The 14,220-nt window shown below is 40.4% G+C and overlaps 1 protein-coding gene across 1 annotated transcript in view; it reads right to left on the reverse strand.

Annotated features, from left to right (window-relative positions):
- LOC129779778 (uncharacterized) overlaps positions 1-5,162 on the reverse strand; it is a 124,884-nt gene extending 119,722 nt beyond the window's left edge. Inside the window, exon 1 of the mRNA XM_055787474.1 lies at positions 5,120-5,162. The gene's annotated coding sequence lies outside the window, so the exon portion shown is untranslated. The remainder of the gene's footprint in view (positions 1-5,119) is intronic.
- Between the last annotated feature and the right edge of the window lie 9,058 nt (positions 5,163-14,220).

The following is a 14,220-nucleotide window of genomic DNA, read 5'->3' on the forward strand; positions in this document are numbered from 1 at the left end:
TCGGATGTAGCAGTTTAGTTTTGGGAGCGTTAGCTTTTACGTATTCGCTGATGCTTTCCTTGACTTTGGCGCCATCGGCTTCTGTGCGTCGATTTGCGAGGGTTTGATTGGCACCACCACGACGAGCTAAACGACGGATAGCGGGTGTGATACGATGCGATGCAATGCACTTCGCTCCTCTGCCTCCTTTGCCGCATCCAATTGTTGATGTGAAGAGGAGCGCACCAGCAATGCACACTAGAATTAATTCGACGCTCTCCGCTGCTTCCTCTTCTTTGCTCCCTTTGCCGCACCGCATCCATCGTTGGTTGCCGATGGCTTCCTCTCCTTTGCCGCACCGTATGGTGTTGGTTGATTTGTAGAGCACTGCACACTAGAAGCCCAGATGTTTGCCTATCTGAGCGTTGAACGAGAATGAGAAATCCAAAAATGCGACCGTCCTTTTATATCAGTTGGTATGTGAGAAATAGGCGCCCCCACTCGCTCGCCATGCAAATATTTGACTTATCGAGGAACGAAAGAAGCGAAGCAGGCGAAAAAGAAATGACGTCAATTTCGACCAATCAGTACCGTTTGGATAGGGGTTGAGATTTTTCAATTGTTCGATAGTTAATTACATGATATATATTATTTTATTCAAGGTGAAAACTTGTTATAGAGTGCCGCAATGTTTTGATGTAAAAATCTCATCAATCCGTCATAAAATAACTGAGCAATATGCGTTTGAAATTGGACATTTTTCACGATGCGATCGATATTCGTTTTTCAATTTGTACCCCAATATGTTCCCGAAAGACGTAATCCTACGTCAATAAACTATATATCTAACTTTGCAAATACATGCAGGTTGAGGATATATTTGTTCACACCAAAATGTGTTTCCCTAACACAGACCTCAAAATCCATGTGCCTGGGGAATCCGCTTTGCCAATACATGCAAGTCGGGGGTATTCTTGTTCCCACCGAAATATGTTTCCCTAAGATGGATTTCAAAACAAAGATGCCTGGTGGAATCCGCATTGCGAATATATGCAATCTGCATGTACTTTTGTACCCGCTTGCGCAGACCGGAATATGTTTCCCTAAAACGTACTTCTAAACTGAGAAGCTACCGAAAATCGTCATTTCAGACACTAGAGGCGAATGAACTTTCGTGGTTCGAGAACTACGTAAACATGAGAGATGCAATAATTTCAGAGGAAATGTCGAATATAATGATAGTTTAACAATTCTACCGTTCACATATTTAGGTAGTCCTATATTTTTTTTTATTCAAATCGTATTTTTACAGGCTCAGTTACATAAGTTTAAAGGAGCCGAACTCCTTACTGTATTGTTACTAGTATATATACATTTTTCCTTAGTTCTAATGTTAATAATATAGGAAACCGATTACTCGCGGTCGACTCGAGTTTAGAAGGGTGACATATTTTCTTCAGGAAAATAGGTAGTCCTAGGCATAATATCAAACGTAATCTAATTTACTTGTAACGAAGAACATAATCTATTACAATGCATGAATTGATCTTACATGGCAACTGCTCAAACTTTTTATTTACAAAGCAAAAATGTTGAATTCAATTGAGTTCGAAAATTGTTTGATTCAATCGCTAATTTAATCAATACAATACAAATGCTTACTAAGAAAAACGGTAGTCCCACGTCAACCTTGCGGTTATATCATAGATATAAGCCACCCATTTTTTTTTCAAAATGTGTACCGAACACGATTTTTTAAAGCTGCTGGTGAAGTTTTGCACGATTTTTTTATGCGACTTTTTTGTGCGGTCCCTATCCCTCGCACAAAAAACGGTTTGCCTGTATGGGGATTTTTGATCTCATCGAAATGTGTTTCCTAACAGAGACTTCAAAACCAAGCAGTGTTGGAGAAATCGGCATTGCAAACACATGAAAGTCGGGGGTATGTTTGTTCCGACTGAAGTGTGTTTCCCTAACACAGACTTCAAATCCATGGAGCGTGGGGAAATTAGTATTGCAATTTGTTCCGACCGAAATGTGTTTCTCCAACACAGACTTCAGAACCAAGGTGTCTGGGGGAATTGGCATTGCAAATTCATGCAGGTCGGGGGTATTCTTGTTCCGACTGAAGTGTGTTTCCCTAACACAGACTTTAAATCCAAAGAGCGTGGGGAAATCGGTTTTGCAAATAAATGTAAACTGCGAGTACTTTTGTACTCGCTTGCCTTTGTGCAGACTAGAATATGTTTCCTTATCACAGTCTTCTAAATTTCGGAACCTGGGAAAATCTAGCAGACATTAGAAGCGAATGAACTAAAAAGTTTAAAGCCTCTCTAATACATCATCAGTCATCAGTCAGTCAGCAGACATTAGAGCGAATGAACTTTCAAGTTTAAAGGCTCTAGAATATAAAAAGTATAAGATTTTTTTTTTATTTAAGTCATTCATTTCTACAGGCTCAGTTACATAGGTTTAAAGGAGCCGAACTCTTAACTATATTTTTATTAGTAAATTTCAACATGTTTCCTTAATTCTAGGGTTAATAAAGTAGGAAAAAGTATAAGTTGAAGTTGTTGATTCATGCAAGAAGGGGGTACTTTCCTCATCCGCATGTCTTTGCACTTCGAAATGTGTTTTCCTAACACGGATTACAAAAACGGGTACGAACACAACGCTTTGGCTCGGTAATTCAAGATTGCATTGAAGGATATGCCTTCATACCTTCTGCTTACTGAATTTCTGGCACTGAGTGCCTGAAGTTCATCAAATCAAGTAAATTCGCGGTTCGAGAAGTACGCGCACTTGAGAGATGCAAACTTTAGAGGGAAATGTAAAATAATCGTTTGATAATTCTTCCGTTCACATATTTTGCCCTAGGCACCACACCAAACGTTAAAGGACTGTCATTAACATTATTTGTAACGTAGAACATAATCTATCATAATGCATGAATTGACCTTACATGGCATTTATTTAATCTCTTTACTCACAAAGCAAATATATTAAATTCGATTGAATTCGGAAATTGTTTAATTCAATCAAAAATTTTATCAATACAAACAAATAATTGCTAAGCTAAGCTAGTCCCACGTCAACTTTGCGTCAACATAGCTATAACCCACCCATTTTTTTTTAGAAATTGAACATGTGAACAAGAAAGAACGCTACCTAGGTTGAGTTCATGACGCTCCATTGGAAGTACAGATCGAAGAACTTTTTCTGATGTACAGAAATTTCTTCCCGGTACTGTCAATGCTGCAGCTTTCCATTCATTATGGAGATGCTATCGCACACGGTACACAATCTACACGAATTTAGTGTACACACATTACGATGTGTGCAGTTTTGTGGAAACTTGGCAAACATATGCTTATATTTCCCCGCCACCCCACCATGGTATTCATACAAAAGTCTCACGGCTGATTCAACTCTTCGCGAGACATTATTAGCCTCCGACTACGCGGTTGAATCTGATGACTTTTGCAATTACTTAGTAGGGTTTATGATAATACAACGTTTCGCCTGTGTTTTGTGTGATACAGGGTGGGCCATTTAAAGTGGAAGGTTTTGTTTTTGCAATAGCAAAGTAAAGAAGTGGAATTTAAAAAATTTTTTTTTAAATTCATTTATTTTGGTCCAAGGAGATTTGTTCTAACTACTTGTTGATTATGATATCTCGTAAATGACCGCCTCTGGCCTTGACCGCAAAATGTGCCCTTTTTTCGGCATTTTCCATCACTTTGCCCAATGTTTCGGCCGATATGGCAGCAATTTCTTGTCGGATATTGTCTTTCAGCGCAGCCAGGGTCCTTGGTTTACCAGTGTACACCTTGGATTTTAAATATCCCCATAAAAAAAAAGTCAGGAGGCGTCAAATCAGGTGATCTCGGTGGCCAGTCATAATCGCCGTTTTTCGATATTAATCTTCCGGGGAACATTTCGCGCAATAATTTGGTCGTGGCAGCCGCTGTATAGCATGTAGCGCCGTCCTGTTGGAACCAGTAATTGTCCAATTCATTTTCACGAACAAATGGCAATAAAAAATCGGTTATCATTGTCCGATAACGCTCCCCATTCACGGTTACCGTTGCTCCATTTTCGTTTTCAAAGAAGTGGCCCGTACTTTATCGGCATAAATGCCACACCACACAGTAACTTTTTGGTCGTAAAGAGGTTGCGTTTCGATGAATTGAGGGGTTTTCAGTAGCATAAAACCGACAATTTTGTTTATTCACTCCTCCATTCAAGTTGAAATGCGCCTCATCAGACATTATGATTTTTTGCCAAAAGCCACGTTCATTTTTGGCCATTTCGATGGTCCATTTCGCAAAATCAAGTCGACGTGGTAAGTCAGATGGGTTAAGTTGTTGAGCCATTTGAATTTTATACGGAAACATTTTCAAATCAACACGAATTCTGCGTCGGAGAGTGGTTCGAGCGATGCCTAACTCTTGCGAACGATGGCGACCTGATGTTGATGGAGTCTCTGCAACACTGGCTCGAACGGCATCAATATTCTCGTCGAAACGTCTTGGTCGTTGTCTGGACAGATGGCTGGCATTACCAACACTACCAGACGATATAAATTTGGCATATAATCGACGTATAGTGTTGTCTCCAGGCGATGTTTTAACTTTATTTTTATTTTTCCACGCACGTTTAGTTAACACAATTGAGAAGTTATTTTGAATGTACAACTGAACAATTTCAGCGCGTTGTTTAGGTGTGTATTGTTCCATGGTTAAAATTGTACTGAAATGACGCTTCCAACGCGGTATGACATTTGTTAATCTGACATCTCTGTCAAAAGTTATGGGGTTGCCAGATGCTTCCACTTTAAATGGCCCACCCTGTATTTCACTTCATTTGAGTTGCTTTTTTTCTTTTTCTATGTCACTAATAGGGTCTGTGCGAGGCTCAGCTGCAGACAAGTTTTTTAAGATACATCACAATTATTTTGCATTCATGAAAATGGTTTCGAATGCTGATAGAACTGACTACCTCTATATAGATTTGATTAGCCGTAATGCACCTAAATAATTTTCCCAAATATGTAGCGATATTTAATAAGGGTAAAAGCGTTATATATAGTAAAAGTGAAAAAAATGATGAATTGATTATGTTTTCAATGAATACTCACAATCCAGAAATGTGGTGACGAGGTGCTGTTATTGCCGTGGTGCAAATCAACTTTCATTTCCTTTCACGAGCGCGAAGTCACGGTAACCTAAAAGAACACAAAAAAAAATAACATTATTGTAGCATAGGTAATGCAACTATGCTCATTTGCATGATGTATAAGTAGATCAATCATTCCCTCGAACCGGTGCGCTGACAAATTCTTTACGAACGGCACGTGCATTTCGCTGTGGGAAAGTATGCAATCGTCGTTAATAATTTCATATTTATGTTCTGCATTTAATTTGTCTATTTATAGTGGCACTTTCCTCACCAGTCCCAACTCATAATGAAGTTTGAAACGGCAGTGTTGGAAAATTATCGCATGGTTTCGTAACAGAATTCGAGCCATTCTCGCTCATTAATTTCGATCGTTCCTAGCATGGACGGCGATACATATTTTTTAATAGATCTTTAAACAGGAGATATATGATAATCTAGGAAACTTATCGCCAAGAACTTCCCAAGCATCTTTTGTACGACATAAATAACATTGCAGAATAACTGCCGGAGCAGTTTCCGTGTCAGATTATGAGTTACGTAAGTGGACACACGTTACTATCTCGTGCATAATATATTTTACTCATCTGTTCGGATTATTTCATTTTCTGTGTAATTGTTTCTACTGTTTGGATATAGTATTCCTTACACACACTTTTTGTTTTAGTGAATTATGTATGTTTGATGAAACGATATTGTTATGTGGTTCGTCGGGTGTCGAAGACGACTTCGTCTTATGAACCGACGAAATTGCATTTAATGGCTCTCGACTGCTGTATCGTTGCCCCGCTCCAGGCATTTTCGGCGTCTAAATATAGTAGGCAGAAGTAAATCAACCGTGTGAAAGGTGTCGGCTGTACAGAGCAGGGAAAGCAGAAGCCTGAACTCAACGAGGTGAAGGCAAACTAAGCGCCTGTTAATCATACACCTTTCCGAAGGGGAAAAGCTATTGGGGTGATTCGTAGCTGTCGATCGATAAGTCGGAAGGCTGAATACAATTTCTTTTATGACATGATTTGCCCAGGCGTACCTGAGCATTACCTGGAATACTACATTGTCTCGCCACCCACTCGTGGCAAACAAACCGGCTTTTATAGTGAGTTACAATAGACCATAAAGTTATCGCTTGTCGATATTTTCTATGCCGTGAACTACTATTCTCACTTCGATTTATACATAAATTACAGTTTCTAGTGGCATGAGTTGACGATGCATTATTGATTGAATCTGATCAACTTTCATTCAGATAATGTTTGTATTGGCTCTGGGGCTGAGTGGGAAAACAAGATATTTCTGAGAATAGCACTTGTGATTTATTGGATTGTTTGGCTGAAATTAATACAATATTCTACCCTTCACGAAAATATATGTTCAGATCTGGTCGTAGTGAACTGGTCATGAATTTGTCGAACATCGACATCCTACTCAGGGAGGCAATAAATATAACAATAATTTGAACATTTTCGGCCAAAACCATTCATTTCCGTGCGCTAGGATGTGGACTGACGAATCCTGCTAGGATGCGAGAGAGCACATTGAATAAACATATCAAGCGGTAACGATTTTCGTCATTTCGCTTTCCTCTGCTCCGGTTTCTAAGCCCACACTTTATTGCTCAGGCTTGAATAAATAACATCAAATAGCTCTCAGTTGTGCGGATGGATAGTAGAGGCAACATTTGATTCTTCCCTTATCATTATCATCATCGCGCCATCGTAGCTTTGATTATGTTTCCATTCCATCCAAATGTGTTGATTCAAATAGAGATACTAGATACTGAATGTTTTGCCACTTTTCATTCCCGTTGTAGATACAGGAAGCATAAAACAAGAGTCCCTGGTTCAAGAATTCGTCAGACAATTGCTAGGAATATTTAAAGAAAGTTACGTCCAACTACTTAGTTTTCTTAGATACAAAGTGTTGTGAACCTCAAAAACGGTTTTTTATTGTTTTCGTGGAATTGATTGAAACAAGCCCTTCTGTTTCATTTGTTGAATGTTTCACCTAACAAACTGAAACATTCAATTTTAATTCAATTAAAATAGATTTACCGGAAAAAATTGTTCCGATTTTGATCGAAAATGCTACCCAAAATCAAGAGGTTCAGAAATATTGTTTCGAAAATGGAAATAAATATCAACAAAACCTACCATTATTCAGAATAGTGCACCCAGAACGCGAAATAATGAAAATTACGCATTCAAATTAACAAACAAGGTTTGAACAAGATAAATACGATTTTTTTTCGGTAGAATTTTTTCTTCTTTTTTTTCAATTCAGTTAATCTAATTAATTTTTTGTTTAATTTAATTACTCCCTTGCGTGCAGCACAATCTAACTGAATATAACATCACAGTGAAAATTAATTTGAAATTTGTTCCTAAAAAGAGTTTTCGTTCATCGTTCGTTCAGCTTCCATGATCGAATGGACTTACTTCATATTTGATTCCACCCATAAGGGATCGCTCAATGTTCTCGGTAACCTGCCTGAAATGTTTTTTCTCATAGTTCGCTGATTTTTTGCTTTTGCTTTCAAGTTTTCCGTATCTCGCATCGCGATTGATCGATATTTTTCAATCGGCTGGAGCTGTGAGATGTCTGAGAGATCAGTCACATGCACATTGTAGGGTTCTGCAGTTATTCTCATGCCGCCTGAGCAAGGGTGAACATGTGTGCTGCTTGATGAAACGCAGTATCAGTATTCATTTTGATACACTTTCTATTACATAAACTTGTTGATTCATCGTGTCTGAAGCTACGACTATTTTGCTCTTAAATCCGCAATTACATATAATGTCATATGTATTAAAAAATCGGTGGCTTTATGTGAGAAAATTCAACTCATTTGATTGGCAGATTAGCTGGCGCATTTGATTTCAAATTTGTACGGGGATTGTATGGCGAAGTGATCTATCTTCACTCTTCATTTCGTGAGATAGATTTTTCCATTTGCAGAAGATTGGATTTTCAAAAAAAGCTGGATGTATGGCTGCCACACGAGTTGACGCAGAAAAAATCTTTTAGACCGAATCAACGCCTGCGATGCACTGCTGAAACGGAACGAACTCGACCCCTTTTTGAAGAAGAAGGTGACTGGTGTTGAAAAGTGGATCACGTACGACAACCTAAAGCGAAAAAAGTCGTGGTCGAAGCGCGGTGAGCCGGCCCAAACCATCGCCAAGCCCGGATTGACGACCAGGAAGGTTTTGCTGTGTGTTTGGTGGGATTGGAAGGGAATCATCCACTATGAGCTGATCGTTTGAAGTAGGCGATTGACCAGAAGCGGCCAGAAATGATCAATAGGAATGGTGTTGTTTTCCACCAGGACAACGCTCGGCCTCACACATATAGTGGGGACAATGAAGTTGCCTTCTAAATGGCAACAAGTTTGCGAACAAAACGGCGCATATTTGACTTAAATTGGATAATTTTAAGTATGTTAAATAAAGCGTCAAATTACGATCAGAAATACGACATTTCTTTTTCCCCAACCCTATATATGAACAGCAACTGATCAGGTGTTCCGACCACTTTTCTACAAACTGGACAGAGGGGCTTTTGCTTATCCGAACTGGTGAAAAAACTATCGAATACTCTCTGGAGTAGTCATGAGCAAAACGGAACTAGGTTAAATAGTAGTCTCTTCCACGATGCTTGTTTAATAAGTCCCGATTGACTTGTGGAACCATGATTCGGAACGTGGAACGTTATTATTGACGCCTTTTACTACTACTTGTTGTGTTTTTCAGCATAATCCTGGCTATCACTTCGATGGCTTTCGATGACCTCGTTGAAGGTGATCGACGAGGTTATTGAAGCTCAGCCGATCGTCATTTGCCCACTCAGAAATATAAACATGCGCTTTGAAGTTACTTCCCACCTTCTGACTGGCTCTCGATTACCGCCATTGCCGCTATAGGCTGTTCATTCGTAGTATTTCAAGCTTCATATGGTTGTTTCCGCCATCCTGTTTTCAGAGCTCGTGAATTGCAATTGCTTCGTGCAGTCTCTTTCGACATGACCCTCCTTACTACACATCCTACATATCCCAGACCTGCCAATGCTGGTTTTCGCATGATTCCCAAACCATACAGTATCTTCAAGCAATAGCGTACTCTTCAATTCCTCCTCCGTAGTGATATCGATAGGTTCCTACACTCAATTGCTGTCTTTTGAGATAGAGCTTTCACGTTCCCCTAGGAACGTTGAGACGAGTTTTCAGGAGGCTGAACCACCAAATCCTTTTTCAGCTCGAAAAGCTTCTTCTCTTGGAACGCATTGTTTCCATCATGTTTTATTCTAGCACCCAGACCTCGATCGGTTCTTGCCTTCAGGAGAAGACTTGTACATGTCACTCCTTCCTGCGCATAGCTAAGCAGGACATTTTCCTTTCTTCTTTTTCTCTGAGGCCTGATGAGGTGTATATGCTCATCATACTCACGTTCCATCTTCCTTTCAGTTTCTTTCGATTATCACAGAGTGCATGTGGAGTAAAGACGAGTCCCGTCGTTGGTGCACACGATTATCCCTAAGGTCTCTCTTTATGATTGTGGCTACAAAGACATCGAGCATGCTGTTTGGTCGTGTTTTTGGTCCTGCTGCCCGCTCTCAGCGTTTCAGAGCATTAAGGGTACAATACAGATGATCGGATATCCCAGTTCCGGATATCATAGGTAGCCGTGATCATAATCTTCTGTTTTATCTATACTTGTTCCACAGAAATGCCAGTATCAACGTTTAATGAGGTTTCCTCCGTTGTATCATTGTATTTTATCCCTCCCATCTGATCGATAAACTTCTACTTAGCCGCGGCAACACAAAAACATAATCTTTACGGTACAAACAAAACGGGGCGAAGGTTCAACACGCGCTGAAGATTGTGCAGGCCAGTGAACTATTCGGACTATTCTACTCTGGATCACTCGAGTCGTGAGAGACGTCTCACGCTAGATGTGGGGTACAGACTAGGGGGGCATTGCTGATTAATAGTCAGCAGCATCTCAATAGTAAGTATCCCATGTTGGCCATACGTTCAGAGTAGTGATAAAATTGACAGTAGTTTGGCCGGGTACCGGATACCGCCAAACTTTGGGGCAGGATATCCGGCACCCGAAAATCGTCGCGTTCTGTACAAAAATCCCATTGCTAACGAAATCGACTATTAAGCAAAAAAAAAAATCGAATCGATCACAATCACGTTCCTTACGTTTAGTGGTCATTAATTTTCAAGCAGTAGCCCCAAACGACAAGGTTTGTTAGAGTTTATCATTCAGATACCTGTGTTTATAGTAAAAGATTGTTCTCTGAAGCTAGCCTGGTGCACGAAGCAAAGCGTAATCGGTTACAAAAAAATATAATAAAAGTCATAGCGTAAATGAACTAATGTTATGAGTTAATATTAATTTAACTTTGAAATAATATGATTTATCTTGTGTTAATGAGAAATTATTGTAGTTCTCTATCCGGTAACCGGACTATCCTGCCGGATACCGGATAGTTACCGGATATCCGTTTCATCTTTAGTTCAGAGCATTGGGAGATTGCAAAATTGCAATTACGAACAACACACTGTAATTCTAACCTCGAGTCAGTCGCGGGTAACCGATTACAAATTACTAACATATTTTTCAAGCAAATCTTCGAAATATTGAACTCCAGGCCTCGTCAGGCTAACGCCATGTGAGCCTTTAGAAAATAAATTTTGGGGAAAAATACGCTAAGAAATCACTGCTGTGGGTGAAAACCAAGGTGTTCGTAGCAAATATAACCATGGACAAGGATGGACGAGATATACAAGGAAGAGTACCTGTATAAACCCCCAAGTAACCCCAAACAAGTGCAAGAGTACAAGTCCTGAGCAAAGCAGCAGCAACATTGCAAAAGAAGCAATATCAACAAGAGGAGCAGCAAGATAAGCAACACCTTTTGAGTGCGGCTCGATACAGAAATTCTAAAATTAAAAAAAAAAGAAAATGTGTAAAACCAATTGTTGAAGGATTCGTTGTACAAAAAATTACTTCCTCCTTCCACTGGTACACGTACGTTCGGATCGTAGGCGGATCACAAGGTATTCGAGCTTAAACCATTGACGTATGCAGAAGTGTTTTTGGCTTTTCAAAAAAAGTATTTCATTGGTGCTGAATAACGAAGATTATGTGCTACATTTTTCAGGATTTTTTCGAAGTCATTGGTGGATTCTCCCAGAGAATCTGTGAACCAACAAATCATTCGGGGCATGCGATCTGTTTCCGAATTCCGAATCGAGTGAATCGGAACCACTAAAGTTGGACTAGTTGAAAAACCGGGTGAACGAAATACCAGAAGAATTAACTTTCGTGGTGGTGAAACAAACATGCAATCACAATTGAGCTGATTAAGTAGAACAGCATTGTTGAATATTTACGTAGTATAAAGAAATTCATCACGCGTATGCTGGAGACACAGTGTGACAGAGTAGTGCTCATAATGGAAAAGATAGAGTCTTTACGTTAGGTAGTTGTAAAGATACCTTCACACGGTGGCAGATTAAAGGGTGTGTCACATCAAATTGCATCACGGAAAACACGCTGTAGAAATTCGCCCAGTAGACCGATCCTTTTGAAAATTTTAGACAGTAAAATAAAAACTATTAAACAGCTTTTGGCATTTTCTTTTTATTCATACTTCGAGCCCAAGCCCGTATGCTCGCACCTTCCTCTTTACCCCGTCCATAAGGTTCTGTACAACGTCAGGTTGTAGTTTTTTTTTAACAGAAATCCATTTTCTCTTGAAGTCCGTCTCCGATTTGACAACTTTTGGGTTCTTCCGGAGGGCCTGCTTCATAATCGCCCAATATTTCTCTATTGGGCGAAGCTCCGGCGCGTTGGGCGGGTTCATTTCCTTTGGCACGAAGGTGACCCCGTTGGCTTGGTACCACTCCAACACGTCCTTTGAATAGTGGCACGAAGCGAGATCCGGCCAGAAGATGGTCGGGCCCTCGTGCTGCTTCAATAGTGGTAGTAAGCGCTTCTGTAGGCACTCCTTAAGGTAAACCTGCCCGTTTACCGTGCCGGTCATCACGAAGGGGGTGCTCCGCTTTCCGCAAGAGCAGATCGAGTAGAAAAGCTTGCCACACCATGTACTTTTTGGCAAACTTGGATAGTTTCTGCTTGCGAATCTACTCCGAAACGCTGAATTTGTCCTCTGCGGAGAAGAACAACAGGCCCGGCAGCTGACGAAAGTCCGCTTTGACGTAGGTTTCGTCGTTCATTACCAGGCAATGCGGCTTCGTCAGCATTTCGGTGTACAGCTTCCGGGCTCGCGTCCTCCCCACCATGTTTTGCCTTTCGTCGCGGTTAGGAGCCTTCTGAACCAGGCCCTCCCGCTGCTTGGTCCGCTGGACGAATGAACTTGACAAATTCAGCTTATTGGCGACATCCCGGACCGAACTGCGACATCCCGGACTAAACTGCTTAACTACGCGCTTGTGATCTTTTTCACTGACGGAGCATCCATTTTTCCGTTCTTCACCTTCCGGTCGATGGTTAGGTTCTCGAAGTATCGTTTTAGTACTCTGCTGACCGTGGATTGGACGATTCCCAGCATCTTACCGATGTCCCGATGTGACAACTCCGGATTCTCGAAATGAGTGCACAGGATTAATTCACGACGCTCTTTTTCGTTCGACGACATTTTTCCAAATTTAAAAAATTGACAGTGAAGCATGGCCAACGTGATCTATACACTCTTATCTGATTATAAGCGAAAGGGTTCTCTATGCAACGGCAATGTTGCCTCGAACGCACAGATGAGGCTTGGTTTGTATCCGCGATAATTTGGACGCGTTCATAACACTGTAAATTTGAAATATGGTTATGAGCCATGAGTAAAAGTGTCTGTGCTATAAGACGAAATGTTTGATTTTGATGGCGACGAATGAAAGGAACGTGCCCGAACGGATATTGTAGATCCGTGATGAAAACCCCGATCTTTCGATACGTCAACTTGCCTAAAAGCTAAATTTTACCAGAGCTACTGTTCACAGTGTATTAAAAAAAATCGAAACGTTTGACTATCGAAAATAAACCAAGGATTAAAAAAAAAGTGACGAATCAGCCAAAAGGCTGAATGTCACTATGATATAGCAAAAAATAAATAGATAAATAATAAAACATAAAGACACCCGAATGACAAACGTTTAATTTGTTCATACTCCATGATCCACTTTTTATTTCAGTGTTTGCCATGACGAAGCTAATTTGAATCTACTTTTATATCCACTAGCATCAAGTTGGAACATAATCATAGTTTTCATCGAACGATAGTAGCAATGGTGTAGATAAGGTTATAAACCGTTCAAGTGGGAGAAAAGGCTGTTGCCTTTCTTCCTCGTTGCTTCGATTGACGTCAGTGATTATTTATGCAAGCAGCAGCAATCTACGATTCAAGATCAACTGATAAGTTGAGTGCCCTTTGTATCACCATCTGTTCTCCTGGAATCAGATTGTGTTCATTGTGTTGTACATTGTGTTCGAATATTGTGTTGTAACTTTAACAGTGTGCTCCACAATTTCAATTGCTTGAGGAATAACAGCGAGAGAAATGAACTCAAATTCGGTTGGTAACCATCGACTGGCAACGGATGAATTCCTACTGTAAGCACGTATACAACATACCGAATAGTGATTATATGGGCTCGGTATAACCCACAAGGGTTTCCACATTCCACTTAAAGCCCCGCGTATTTCTGTCCCGCTTGACAACCGTAATGACACTTGACACAGCTATGGTGCGCCGTGCGCAAACTGGCATTACATGGCATTCACTTTATGCCAACATTTGCATAGTTTATATGCACCTTTCAGCTACCATGTCATCACAAATGAAAACCAAGCCATGCTTGACAACGACTCTTATGTCTCCTGCTTTTTTTTGCGCCCCCATTCTCAAACAGAAATCACGAGAGCAACTGACAGCGAACCAGAAAATTGTGATAGAAATGTAATTGAAATCCAAATTTCTAATTCGCTGCTCATCGGTGTCACTTCCCCTGAATAGTGGCGAACAAAGCAAACAATCGCAAGG

The sequence above is a fragment of the Toxorhynchites rutilus genome, chromosome 3 (genome assembly GCF_029784135.1).
Source record: "Toxorhynchites rutilus septentrionalis strain SRP chromosome 3, ASM2978413v1, whole genome shotgun sequence".
In the NCBI taxonomy this organism is placed as follows: Eukaryota; Metazoa; Arthropoda; class Insecta; order Diptera; family Culicidae; genus Toxorhynchites; species Toxorhynchites rutilus.